Source organism: Buceros rhinoceros, unplaced genomic scaffold (assembly GCF_000710305.1).
Source record: "Buceros rhinoceros silvestris isolate BGI_N320 unplaced genomic scaffold, ASM71030v1 scaffold20368, whole genome shotgun sequence".
NCBI classification, from domain to species: Eukaryota; Metazoa; Chordata; class Aves; order Bucerotiformes; family Bucerotidae; genus Buceros; species Buceros rhinoceros.
The window spans coordinates 1-14,546 of NW_010425373.1; positions in this window are offsets into that span (position 1 = coordinate 1).

The window sequence follows — 14,546 nt, forward strand, 5'->3', positions numbered from 1 at the left end:
TAAACCAGTATTATTGTAGATTATATGAAACAATAACACTTTTTAAAATTCAGTATTTGAAGCTATTCTGTGGCATGTTTTATCACAGTGAACTGGTTTAGATAAAAAATTGTATTTGTCAATTTTGTGTCAGCTTTACTGTCTGGAGCTTTTTCAGAAGCCTAGAATTGGTGCACTGTGTTTGTACTGAGCATCGCGTTGGAACGTGTAAGGGGATCCCATCAGGAGGAAAAGGATTGAACTATTATCAGCAATAACAGCAAAGTAATTATAATGAAAGCAATTAGCAAAAAGCAATCACTATTATTTTAGCTGATTAGTCTATGCATTTGATAGCCCTCTGTGTACAATCAGTTTCATGGGTATACTGACACAGCCACTTAGACCCATATCTTCGGAGACATTTCAGTTTGGAAATCTAGGGCAAGCCTGCTGTCTGTGTTTATTATTAGGAGCCTAAATAACTTTGTGGAGTCAAACATTAGTCCTGATAAAGGAAGCACATTAATCTACACCTAACTGTTACTGTGAACAGCCTGGCTCTCCAGCTCAGAAAAAAACCCAAAACTTCTTTCTCACTCTTTAAATAAGGCAAGCGGGCAGAAAGCTTACGCAGAAAGCTTACGTCCAGCAGTGGGGAAGATACCAGCTGAGTCCTTGGTGGGTGGCTTTCTGCACAGCAGCTCACGCTGCCACAGATGCTTTCACAGGGTGACCTACCTGAGGCGTGGGGAAAGGCAGGACAGCCAGCAGCTGCGGTGGGGACACGGGTGGGCAACCCTCCTTGTCCTCTCCGTGTGGGCGGGCCCCCCCGGCCGGTCCGGGAAGAAGCCTAGCTAAGCCTGCTGTCAGTCAACAGCAGGAGGCGTGTTATTTAGGAGGAGACAGAGAGGTTGTGTCAATGGGTGATTGGAGAGCCACTCATCTCTGAGCAGGGCAGTGAACTTGAAACCAATCCAAGAAAAGCACGTAATCATAACACTCTGCAGAAAATTATAAATCTATGCAATAAGAGAGAAACTATGCAGTTGCAATTTGCAGTACGTAGGTGCCGCAGCAGTTTGCTGCAGTTGTATTTCAATAAAGGCTTTGTGTGCACACAAGCTGTTGTCGCATTGTCTGCCCTGACTATTCGCGACGTGTGATTTACCACTGCACTCTCCACAAAAGGACTGTGTTGTAATCACTTCATGAAGTGGTGAGATGGTGGCAATTCTAGGCAATGCCTCTTCTAGCTTTCTTAAGGCAAACAACTGGAGCACCCCTGAGGTCCAACATATCTGAAGGAGATGCCTTTGCAACACTGAAAACCCAACCTGAACCTCTTCCCACCATGTACCATCCCCATGGTCACCCCTGGATTGCTCAGGCACCCCAGTGCTTGTCCCTGTGATCACCACATGCTTTGTGGGGAAACCATCAATTTGCCCAAGTCCAGATTTACAGATCACTGAACCTGGAGAAGACTTAATAATCCAGTATATGTTACACTACTTTTCTTTCATACTTGCATGAGAGAAACACATTGGCACACATTGCTGCATGTGGTACTTACTGATGAACGTGCTCGATAAGCAAAGCAAAAGACACCGGCAGCATCTGGCAGTGTGAACAGCCAAGCAGGGAAGGAGTAGGAGAGACGGTACCTGAAAGCCACTTCTCAAATCATTGTGTGGATCTCTGCAATTTTTTCTCCTCAAGCTGAAGGGAAAGGGCAGGGTTCAACACAGTACTGGAATGTGATTGATTTTGCTGTCTTGCTTACATAACCCACCTAATCCTGCCTCCCAGCTTCTTAGATATCAACCTAGAGGATCATAATGAAAAGCAAATCTCATTACCCATCAGCAGTGCAAGCGATAGAGAATGGGAAGAGAATTACAGTGCTGTCACCTAGACCGAATCGGTTTTACCTTCATTTTTATCCAGTATTAATTCTTAGACACACAAAACCCATTGTGCCAGGGGGTTGGGTAATGAGGTAGGAATTGGACTACAGGATTGTCTGTGACCAGAGGAGCCTAAATCTCATGCTGAAAGTGTGGGATTAGGGAGTCAGGGGCCACATTTATTCCAGCATCCCCAGGTAAACCCTCAAATGAGTGGCCAGGATTTACAAAGAGGTATTGAACTTTCCAGAGGAATGTTCTCACCTACATAACCTAGCCAGTAATAGCGATGTGAGGCACTTCTTAAAAATATGCTCTGTTCATTGACCTAAGCAGGAGCTGAACTCTCCTGGCAATTTATCCCCAGTGGGTACCCTGGGGATATTTATCCCCTTGGTACTGGGAAGGCGCAGTTTTGTCTTTCATCCCTTATGTGACAAAACAAGAGCAGTGTTAAAAATATTCAGGGGGGCAGTGTTGGCCCCTAATTGAGTCACTGCCACCTTGAAGAAAGTTGGGTTTTTACACAAGTAACTTTGGTTTTCTTTCTTCAGACAGTTTTTCTTTCTTTTTTTTCTTAAGGTAAGTATACTCTTTGCTGAGACTGAAATAAGGTATGGTCAGTGGGCCCATGGGGAGGAAGGGGAGGGACAAGCAGAATGAGGCCCTAGCACAGCAGGCATTCGCAGGAGTCTTTATTCCTCAGGTTGTTTGGGGAAGTGGTGCTACCTAGACACCTGCTATCCTCCAACCATCTTGGACCTGGAAAACTGCTCCTGGGAGAAGGGCTGAGCAACGAACCCCTGAAGACTTCAAGAATGAAGTAAAGGAGAGTTTTCTGGTGAGACAACACCATCTTTCCCAGGCCGTCGTTCACCGAGAGCTTAATCCAGGTGCAGGCAGAACAGCGGTACAGGATCATTACTCCAGCCTGCAAGTGATGGATGAAGGCAATGTCGTCGGAGTGTGCATGGCCCCATCTCTCTTTGACAAGCTCTGATCAGGAACCTTGTGTTTTGCAGCAATAGCAGAACAAATGCAATCAGGAAGGCCATGTGAAATCAATTTCTTTTTAATTATTCATTGCATATTTCTGTGCTGCACTGAGGAAATCATTCCAAACCCTATAGTACCCAGCTACTTTCAGCTGCCTTCCTGAAGGTAAGCACGTGACTCTGCTTTGATTGCTACTGTAAATATACAATTATTTATAAACTACCTCACAGGGACCATATGGTTCCCTTTTGAATAAAAATGCACAGACGGAGCTGAAAAAAAATCCATGAAAGAGAGACATAGTAAGTTGATAGGTAGCATACCATCTGCTTCCATGTGCGAGTGATGTTATAACAAACTGCAGGAGGTACAGCTAAGACAACTGTAGAGAGTCAACTCCTTCATGGTGTTTGCAGATCTTCTGTTGGTCTTCTGCTTAGTGTCAATTTTGTGTTGTCATTTGCTACAGCAATATACCAGGAAAGCCATATTGGCTAAATTCTACATGCTTGGGACTAACAGTTCACTGTGGATTCCCCCACACAGGCCTATCCAGTGAATTTGATTTCAATTGCTTTGAGTTTTTCTAGGTTTATGAAACACATTGAGTATCATGCATCATCCAGGCTAAAGTTAATGTGCTCTGAGAAGGTTTATTCTGTAAAACAGCAAGAAAATTCATGTAGAACTTCTCATTTATTGAAATATTTTCCGTACAGGACTGAAACTTATTACAGATTTGCTTGGATGATGTTGGAATAATGTTTGTGTTAGTTCTCAGTTATTAAACAGGAGCAGTGAAAGCTGCAAAGATCTCTTTTTTTATTATTGTTATTGTAATACCAGGGTGCCATAAGTACAGATGCCAAATGGAAGCATCGTTGATGCCTCTCGGGTTACGGCATAGCAGCATGAACCTGTAAATGGGTCACTGGCTCCGCAGGGTGAGGGTAGCTCAGTACCAGCAAAAGGGCACTGTAGGTGGTTATGGGTGTGAGCATGTTGTCCCTGTGGTTTGCTCTGTTTAGTGTAACAGGAGCCAGGCTGCTGGCAATCCCTTGAAAGCACAAAGACAATGACTGAAAAATCAAGTCAAGAATAGCGTATGGGGTGGATGACAGGTGGGATGGCCTGTCCTAGCACCGACTGCATGAGTTTGGGAATGGTTCAGCGAGCTTCTGGCACATGTAATGAGTAACTTTAGCTCTCACAAGGGTGAGAACTCAGCTGGGGGCCCAGAAGCCAGCTCTGCCCTTCCTGCCTGGCCCCTAAGAGCAGGCAGACAGAGCACGAGAGTCTCCGGGTCGCACCAGTGGAAGGAGAAGGGAAACCTCAGGTCTGAGCTGCCTCTGCAAAAATCCAGCTGTGTCTGCACTGCTTGGACAAGGGGGAGAAAGGAGGCATCTGAAAATACTCAGGGACTTTATGAAAACTCAAGAAAAGGATAATTTTCAATAAAAAGGTAGGGGGAATCCACATTTTAAGAATATAAACAATGCACATTTTCTGAATTGTTACAATTATTATAACAATGTAACACTGTTATGAATAGTATTATTCTAACAGTATTACAATGCATTCAAATGGCTTGTGTTTTGACACTGACATTCCAGCTGCAGGGCAGAGGCTGAGTCACATAGAAAAGGACGGAAGTGTTAAAAAGGGAGTTATAAATAAACTGAGCTACCTTACTCTCCTCCCCTGTCCTCCTTGAGGACCTCAAATGTAGGATGGCAGATGAACTGGCCTTCTGGCCAACATATTCTTGGCTGGCAGGCTCTGAGGAGGTGTTGGGTCTCTTGTCAGCTCTTCTGTTGCAGCTTGTTTTGTGACTCTCTGCAGAATACATTGAACAGAGACTTCACCATCTTGACTGGCTGTGTATTGCAGGCAGTTTGAGACTCTCTCCTGAGAAACAGCTGTATAAAATGATGAGACGAGAGAGCAGCATGTTACTAAAAATGAAAGCATGGCTCATCAAGGGACCTATATTTTCACACAAAGCTTTCTGACCCTCTGTCAGTCTTTTCTTCCTTCAACCATATTTAGGTTATGTGTGCAACCTTTTCCTCTTACTCCCCTTCTAGGCTTCCCAGGTGACGTGCAGCTTGCTGGAGCATGTCTTTGGGGGAGTCTGCTGAACTCCTGTGGCTGTAAAGCAGCTGAGACGGAAAACAGTCCTTCTAAAAGCACCATCTGCTGACTTGAAGCAAAAAAAGCAGCAGGCACCCACTATCTTGCAGATAGGTTAGGGCCATCAAAAGTAACATGAGCTGGGCTGGTAAATGGCACACACACATTAGCATTGTGGTAGGACTATTTTTTTTCAGATGTTTTTTCAGATGAAGCAAAACATGAGATATCTGTCTTATCCCAGACCTAACTGTCAAAAATGCTGCGAGTTCTAGTAAGGTTTGTAGTTGCCCTTCATTTCCTTACTGGGTGAGGTGAATTTGTTCCCCGGGTTGTCAGGAGCTTGTACACTGCAGTTTCTGTGTAATCAGATATAAAACAACAGTGCAGGAGGAAATACTTTTGGTGACCCAGTTTTGCTGAGGTTGAGAGCAGATGTATTTTCTACAGCATGCAGTAGTGCTACAAAGCTTACTGGTTTAGTGCTAAACTGCTGGTGGTCATGCAGATTTACCTCTTGCCTTGGACGGGAATAATAAATTTGTGTCAGGGATTAGTCTGCATGTGTAGCCCACAAGGATAAATCATATAGCTAATGATATTTTTGCTCGGCTGACCAGAGGTGAGGAAAAAAAGCATCAATAGCTAAAGACGTACTCAGGAATACAAGTGCATATGCAAAGAAATGTCACAAGAACAGAGAAGACTCTGGTGCCTTGTTGTGCAGTTCTCAGTAGCCATCACTAGCCATGTTGGCTGTCTCCTCACAGCTTAAGCCTCACTTATTAGGCGGGTGTTCACTGAGTTTTACACCTGCACTTGCCTTTAATATTTTTTTATTCTGAGTTGAGTTTTGCAGTAATTTTGCCCTGAAAGACCTGGACCTCCTACAACTCCACTGTGGTAGTTATCATTTCTTGCAATGTTTGCCTTAGCAGTACAATACTGGCATCCTTTGCTGTGTATTTTCCTGGGTTTTTGTTGATTCTCCACATCTTTTGCAGAGTTGGTTTAGATAATTTTTCATGTCTTACCAAGGTTGAAACCAATAAAATAACAATCCTGTGTCAGCAAAAAGAGATACAAAGGCTTGAGGCCTACCTGGCATTTCTGTAGTCCCCTCTATCCCTCCAAAGCACTTCACGTATAACCTTAGTAGAATCCTAGTAGAGACCCACTAAGGCCGTTCTTCAGACTGTGAAAGACATTTTATCAGTTTGTATAAATCTAAGGCTAATTTCATTGATCACAGTGAATCTCAACCATTTCACAGCAGGCTGTGCACCTTGGAAAGTCTGTGGAGGTAATGGCTGGGAATAGCTTTATCTAATCTGGTCCTTTTCAGTAAGGACCACTAAGTTCCTACCACTTAGTGGTGGTTGCTAGTGACCTTTGTGAAACAAGCTCTGTACCAACCCAAGATTTTTGTGGCTAAATTTCTTTGCTTGTAAAACTTGGCACTCTAAATAGCATCATTGTGAACCATTAATTAATTCTTTAAAAATATACAGCATATGTATATGGGTGCTGCATAACTGGTTCAGTCTATTGCAACTGGACTGTGGCTTTTCTGCCTTTGGCTCATCCGGATCTTCCTGGAAGATCCCTAGGATTGAAAATTTGTTGAGGAGATCCATGGCGAGGACACCTGAAACCTCTTTTGCAGCTCTGAACCATAGGACATCCCAAACTTAGTACTTCCTCAGCAAGGTAGCACAGATGTTTCCAGCTGTCTGCTGGGACAATACTGCCTTTGTTGGAGCACTTACAGAGGTTCACCGAGACAGCACCTATGAAGTAGTAGGGTTGGAAACACTGCATGTTCTTCTTGTGGGTAAATGCCCTCGTCCTGTCTGTGTCCTTGTGAAAAGGACACCTCTCAGAGCTGGTTTCAATGAATCCTGCTCTTCGTGGGTGTTGTTTTCATTGCTCAGCTGTGCTAACCACGGTGTTTCCTTAGATAGATGGGCAGGTAAAGAGCATGTTGCAAGATGTATTTTCTAAATATTGATTTTGACCTGTTTTCTTTACTGGCATTTGGGCTGTTTGTAAATACCAAAATTAAAAAAAAGCTTTCCAATTTTAGTCCAATGTCCTGAGCCCTCAGAGAGGTGTTGAGATGCCCTCAGAGAAAGTATGGGTTATTTCTGCAGTAAAGAGGAACAGTGATCTCCTGTGCTTAATAGAGGGTTGTAATGTACATATAGACGTGTTCTTACTTGAATGAACTGATTTATAATAATTCTGTCTTTTGGGCTAGTGAGCTTGACCCCACAGATGTCAAGGTGTTGGTGATACGTTTGCCTGGCACGTTGTAGAACCACCCCACTTGCTCAGTGCTTTAGTTTGCAAACTGCATGGGGTGCATCTTCTGCTTGGTGGGCTCGTGTTCTGGTCAGCCATGAGAACAGTCTCCTCATGGCTGACCAGAGCCTGAGTCCCACCAAGAGCTGCACTTGCCCTGGTGTAATCTGGAGCAGGTAAGGATATGCTGGACAAGGAAGATAATAATGTGGCATGCATGAGTCTGAGCAGATTTCCCTCTTCCTAGAGAGTATTCTGCTTCTTGGCAGGCACTGGCGGTCATGTATGTAAGATTTCAGGCCAGTCTTTATTCCTTGGCCCAGATCAGAGGTAAGAATGCCATCCCCTCTCTGAATGAGCAGCTGCATGGTACAGCCAGTGATCACATTTTACTCTAAGTAATCAGCTTTTGTAGTGGTACTGAGTGTGTGTTGAAGCCATCAGCACAGCTAGGACTCAGTTAGTCAGTCTTTTTCATCAACCGAGTTTGATTGTTTCACTACCAGAACTCTTTGAGAAAACAGTTTCTGCATCTCTTAGTACCCACATTCCTGGGTTTTATTCCATTGACTGCAGGGACTGTGGATTCTGGTTAAAACAATCTGCCTCTGGAAAGTGGAGAAGTTGACCCTGTTTGTTCTGCCCGGAAAGATGCCAATTACTGCTCTACTCAAGTCAAAATTTAACAAAGGCTTGAATGTTCCTGTGCCTGTGGCTCAACAAGATTGTTTATCAATTTACAGGGAGGCCACGCTGCCTTTTCAAAGTGCTGCTGGAGGACTGCCAGCAGTAGTAGCAGTGACTGCTCTCATTGTTTAAATGCCACTGGATGCGAGAATGGCAGACTGATGCCTGTTTTCCTTTCATTTTATGATGATCTAATTGCAAGAGATATATAATTCCTCATTATGTCAGGGAAGTTGTTTCTCCAGCATCTGGTACTTCTCTGATTATCTACAAATGTGTCTGAAAATTAATAGGAGATACAGCTTTCATGTAAGAAGTACCATGAAGTAAGAACCATTGCCTGCACCAGGCCCGAGGAGGCTTCAGAGTCTGCAAGAACTGGCTTTGTCAGTGAACATATAATTTTCTTTTTTCTTTTTTTTTTTTTTAACATCCTAGTAAATTACAGGCTTTGGTTATCGTTTGAAGAAATGTGTTCTACAAATGTTGTAGCATCTGTATGCTGCTGTTTTTACTGCAGCGTTGTACAGGTCATTAATCTGATCTCACGTTGTAAAAATTTCTCCACCCTCTTCATGAGTTTCTTTGCTATCATAATACTTTCCAGTACCTTGGTGCCTAACTGCACTACGCTCCCTTATAATTACTCAGGGTAGAACAACTGCTTTTTAATCCTCGATGTGCTTGGCTCCTGTGGCGGTGCTGCCGAGCCCCACGCTTGCTGCATCTCTGCGGCAGACTGCACATCAAGGAGCTCTGGGGGGCTGGTCTCAGTGGCTGGGGAGACATCTGGTCAACAGACTCTCTTCTCTCATCCTCATCGGCTGCTCGCCAGCACAAGCTCGTGGCATGAGCCTGGAGAGGGGAAATGGCAGCTGTGGGTGCTCCTCCATCTGATGTTCTGTTTTCACCTCTCTCATCGCTGTCAAACACCTCTGCGCAAGGGTTGTTACCATCCAGTGCTGCGCAAGGGAAATGGTTGAGCGAACCTCTCCTAAGCGAGTGAGGGGAGCCGGCAGCTTTGCCTGGGCTGTGGGGCAGGTCTGTAACAGGCAGGAAGGGGATGGTCCAGCTGTTGCAAAGCTAATGGAAAGTTATTGCACTGCTGGGAAAACAGTGGGATTTGAAAAGAATCACTTTTTTGAACTTGCCTGAACACAGGTCCCAAAAGGTGTCCAGGAAGGAAGAGCTCAAGGGAGCATGTCAGGGGCACGGTCAGTGCCTGGTACATTCCAGTGGTGTAGTCTGAAGTAAGGATTGCCACCAAAAACTAGGTGAATGTCACCATTCATAATTGGCAAGAGAACGATGCTTAAGGTTTGCTGACCATTGGGCAAACACTCTTGTGAGGAGACATAGGAAGCAGGAGGAGGGAGATCTGGTTACCTCTGGGAAAAGGACCTGAGATGTTAAGCCAGATGGCGTTTTCCTTGTGGTTCATATGTTCCGACTCCTGGTGATAATACGCTTCCCTCCATTTTCCCAGGGCAGCAGCCTCTCTGGGCCCATAGCACAGGGATCTCGAAGAGGGCAGCAGTCAGCCAGGCACCACCCGCAGCCTCACAAGATGGCTTTGCTCTGCACATTGGCCCTCAGACAGGGCTGGCCTGTGCCACCCCGGCCTGTGCCAGTTTACTTTCCTAGCCCTATTGTCTAAGCCTTGGCTGAACTGCACCTTTTTCTAAGAATCCCAGTAACTTCATGTTTTTCAAGCAGTGAGCCATGGCAAGCCTGAGGCACACCAAGCCAGCAGCACCGTCCCTTGCCAGCACCATGGCATTTAGCAGTGTAACATCAACAGCTTTAAGAGTTTCCATTTTCCATAACTGTAAGTTGAGAGAGAGAGAGAGACGTATGGCACTTAGTATTTGCAAAACACAGATGCCAGGCTGCCTGCAAACGTCTGTCTAACCACACTGGGATCTGTGTTAAGAAGTCAGTATTTCAGCCAGAGATTGCTAACATAACCAACTGCAAAGCACACCGAGAAGCAAAGGCCATATTCAGGTTTTTGTGGGTTTGTTGTTAGAAAGGCTTGGAAATGAGCTTATCACTTGTCCCTGCTCCTACCGTCTCCACTTCCTCCACACTTCTTAAAGTTGGTGTGAGTACTTACTTCCAGCTCTTTGGTGTAGTGAGGAATGAAACATCTTAACAGTGGCCCAAATTTGGGCTTCAGCCTGAAGAGCAACTGCAATTTCACATGAGCTTAAGGCAAGCTAAGACCCCACTTGAATCGTATGGGGGAATCTCTTCCTACAGACAGAGCTGCATCACTTTGCCCTAGAAATGGTAATTTTCCTCTTTTTTTCCACCCCGAAGTAGGGACTGGTCAGATGAACTCAGACTGAGGATTCAAGACCATGCTAAGCCAAAAGTAGAAACTCGTGGCTGGAAAAGGGGTTAGTATTTTTTGTTTTGGCTGAGAGGTTTTAGGTGAGCTTCAGGTGAAGCTATCAGATTGTGCTGCAGAAGGTGGCAAATGTGTGTTGTCGTGTCATGGGTTAGCGCTGGGCCGGCCACTGGACAAATGATGCTCTCTCCTACCTCCTTGTCCTTCCTTCTCAAAGGGGAAGAGAAAGGGAATAGGGGAGAGAGACTTACAGATTGGAAAAGAAAACAAAAACTGTTTTAATGAGAAAAACAATGAAATTATATATGTACAAATATATACAATACCAATATGGAACCCAGTCCCCCTGAAGGCAACCACATCACCGTCACCACTGATGCTGTGGGCAGACACTGGGAAGGCCCAGGCTGGGCTCAGCAGCAGCAGACAGGAACCAGATGCAGGAGCTGGATTCCAGAACTGGATTCAGGAATGCACGGCCTGGGATCAAAGGCAGAATGAACAGAGTCCTCTTTGGACACTGGCCGTTGAAGAAGAGGGCTTGACCCTCATGATCCCTCAGCTTTATACTGAATATGACATATTTGGGAGGGAATACCTCAATGGCCAGTTTAGGGTCACCTGTGCTGCCCGCTTCTCCCACAGGTGCAGACTCTAACTTACTGCGCCCCCAGCGTGGCACACAGGGTTTAGCAGTGACCTCGGTCTGCACAGGAGCAAGTATAAGCAAGAACACACCAGTCCTTGGCAGTAACTGTAAACATCAAGTGTTATCACTGCTAGAAGCAGACACTGCCTGCAAAAATATGCCGTTAATACGCGCTGCCTTTCAGGAAGTGCAGTCACTTGCAGAGACTGAGCTGAAAAGTAAAATCACTGGACAGAATTGGTTCTGTTCAAACTCAAACCAGAACATGTTGTCTCTGCAGACAGGTTAAAAAAAAGAACTGTAGCTTCTCCTCTTCTTTCATCCACTCCACAACCCATGTTCCTCTGTCTTAAGTTACGACTATGAGATGATTAAGCTTGGCTGGGTAGAGAAGAGGGTGCAAATGGTATGCCAAACAGGAGAGGCTATTAGACCAGGTCAGCGTGGAAGCTTGTACCTCTGTGCTCCCAAAATTGCGGCTTTGAGACATATCCCTGGCTTGGGGACTGGGCAAAGGTTTGCCAAGGATCCTCTGATCCATAAATCCTCCCATCACTTCTCCTGCAGAGGGGCTGTACTCATCCTATTCAGTCAAGTAAGCTCTTCAGGCACATGGCTAGAACTCTAGCCAAGAGGCCTTTTTGTAAGAGGTCGCTACAGCCCAAGCACTAGTATAATTAATGGTCAACGGGAAAAAGTTAGCATTTTCCAGACCCTCTAAGGCTCTGACAGACACACTCTGATAGATCTAGCTAAGAATGCTTAAGACTGTCTTCAGGTACCCTCTTCATCCATCTGCTAAGGGCTTCTGCTTTTGTAATGGAGAAGGTCCCGCAAGGGTTTAGCCACTCCAGTTTGGCATCTGATCTCAAATCCAGCTCTAACAGCAGCTGTTAAAGCTGCCTGACTTGACCCTGAAACAGACTGGCAAGCACTTGGACAGTCTTCAAGGAGCAGACAGGAACTGGGCTTAAGAAATGCAACCCCAGCAGCCCCAGTCTGTGGTGACCTTAATGCCTCAGCTTCACATCCCTCTAAAACTGTATCCGAAACTTTACATTAATGCCCCACAGCTGTCTATTGATGCTTTGCTCTATATACTGCACCGAGTGTAGTACAGTTGGCTTTGCAAGAGCTGCATGCCCTGAGTTCAGTGCAAATACTTGCATAAGAGCAGGGAGCACATATTGTTTTAGGCATTAAAATAAGATATAGTCATCCCTTCGAAAGAATGAGCAGAGCCCCAACATTAGTTTAGATCACAATTTTAATGTTTAAAAACTATATAGGTACCAGAGAGATTATAGAACTTAATACATTTTTTTAATTTATTTACACACAAGAAACTGAAAAACTGCGTCATTTGTTTGGATATGAGCAGCACAAAGTATGATGATGTTAGCAGGAGCAAAATATTACCAATGACTGACGTCCACAATCTATTAGAGACGAGCTCGTATCAAGTGTACATCATTCAAGCAGTATTGTTTTTACTGGGTCTGAGTGAGCCTTAGCATACCTTGGGACACTAAAACCAGGTTTCTATAAACAAGTCAAAGTTCAAGTCTTATGGAAAAATACCTTTACAGTTTATATTTTGTTGGCTATAACACTGAAAACAAAATGTACGCTCTTATTAATTTGAAAGACTCTATATAGAAGTGACTGCATATAGGTTTTTTACCTCAAATTTGTGCTCACGGTGAAAGCAAATGTTATTTCAAGTTTCATTTTCATCCAAGACCATAAAGTAAAAATGGGAAAAAAAACCCGATTATCTTTAGATGCATTTTTCATTGTTTTTCAGCAATCCTGAAAAAACATGTTTCTGTGCTTTACCAGCAAGAAAGTCTACGCAAAGCTCTTGATGGAGGCACTCTCAGGACATACACAGCCCTCCCCTCCCATCATCCCCACTGCTGGACATGTAGCTATCCCACGACCAAAATACTGGTCTCTGCCCGTTCATAGGCTGGGATGTGCAAGCAGTCCCAGGCCAGGGATGCTCTCGTAAGCCTCAGGTGTTTTGGTCCTATGGTAGCAGCAAGCCTGGGTCTGCGGCAGAGGAGCAGCTGCAGGACTCTGCCAGAAGTGAGAGGGCTAGAAATGGTGCAGATTGCTCTGGTTGATGCCCATCCCTGGCTTGTAGTACTTTTTTTCTGAACTACAGGCATTTCTGGTGGCTGGAAATGGAAATGCAGAAGTCCTGCCCTCAATCCTGTTTGTACGAGTTTGGTAAGTACATGCCCGGATAAAACATGGAATAATGCTGGGTCAGATTGCTGGCTGCAGCTCACTCCAGGTTCTGCATAAAGCCTTTTTGGCACTTTTCTACCACCCGTTCTCAGCTGAGGAATAACAGGTACCTGGGTACCAAAGGGCCCCTTTACAAGAGAGGTGTTTTAACCAGCAGGAAGACTGGCTAACTTGCTGTTGAGAAAACAGGGAGTCATGCACTGGAATTAACCCCAGCAATTTCATCGGACCTTTTATTTCTCTTTTTTTTTACGACATTAGCGATGTAATTATAATTTCAAGTTTAGGATTTAACTTGTGAACTCCTGGAGAAAGGAAAGGATACACATTTTGCTAAGTCAGAAGCTAAATTATTTGTATTTCTATTAAAATTATTCTTAATATGCAGAGCCTATGTCAACCCTTCTATATCATAGGGGATAAAGAACTGCAAAAATATACAGCATCCTATTTATTTACAATATATATATGTACATAAAAATGAAATTTCCTACAATACAACACGACTGCATAGATTTGTCTTCAGAAACATAGGCATGTGTACAATTTGTGAATTCTAGACCTTTCCAGCCCTCTACTTTTAATTAATTAATTATCTTTTTTTTTTCACAGTTTGATACAGAAATCCTTACATTAGATACAAATAAAACATTCTTTGTGTACGTTATAGGAAATAAGGACTTTCCTGATGCCAAGGGCTCTGGGGAATTGTTTAAAAAAGCACCCTGGCGCCAGGTGATAAAGCCATCTCGTGGAGCTGCTGATGGAGCTGAGTACATTCTGCTGTGCCTTTCTCTTACAGGCACTGGGGTGGGACACCACCACAAGGAAAGAGTTTTGTTTTGACCAAGTTACTCTTTAGCCTTAATGTAAGGTTCAAGCAAAGAAATGTATTCATTTAAAGATAAGCCACGGATACCATTAATTGCTACGGTTAATACTCAGTATCAGAGAGCTGTGGTGCTTATGCATTGTAAGGCAGATGTACAGACACAAACCATATATCGTCCAACCCGCATTTGCACGTGTGACCAATTGCAAGTGGAGCACAAGCCACGGGTTGGTATGTGGCTCAGGAAAGCAGCCGTCGGGAGCGGATGGGCATCCCCATTCCTGACCTCACAAGATGAGACTGACCATTCTGCTCTGGGCCTACACAGGGGCTGGGCACCACTTAGCCCGTGTGAGCCCTACAAAGGATCTGTATCGGTGCACGGATTTGGCATTGGCCCTCTTGACCATGAGCAAGCATCACCCAGAGAGGTCGCTGCTCCCAAGA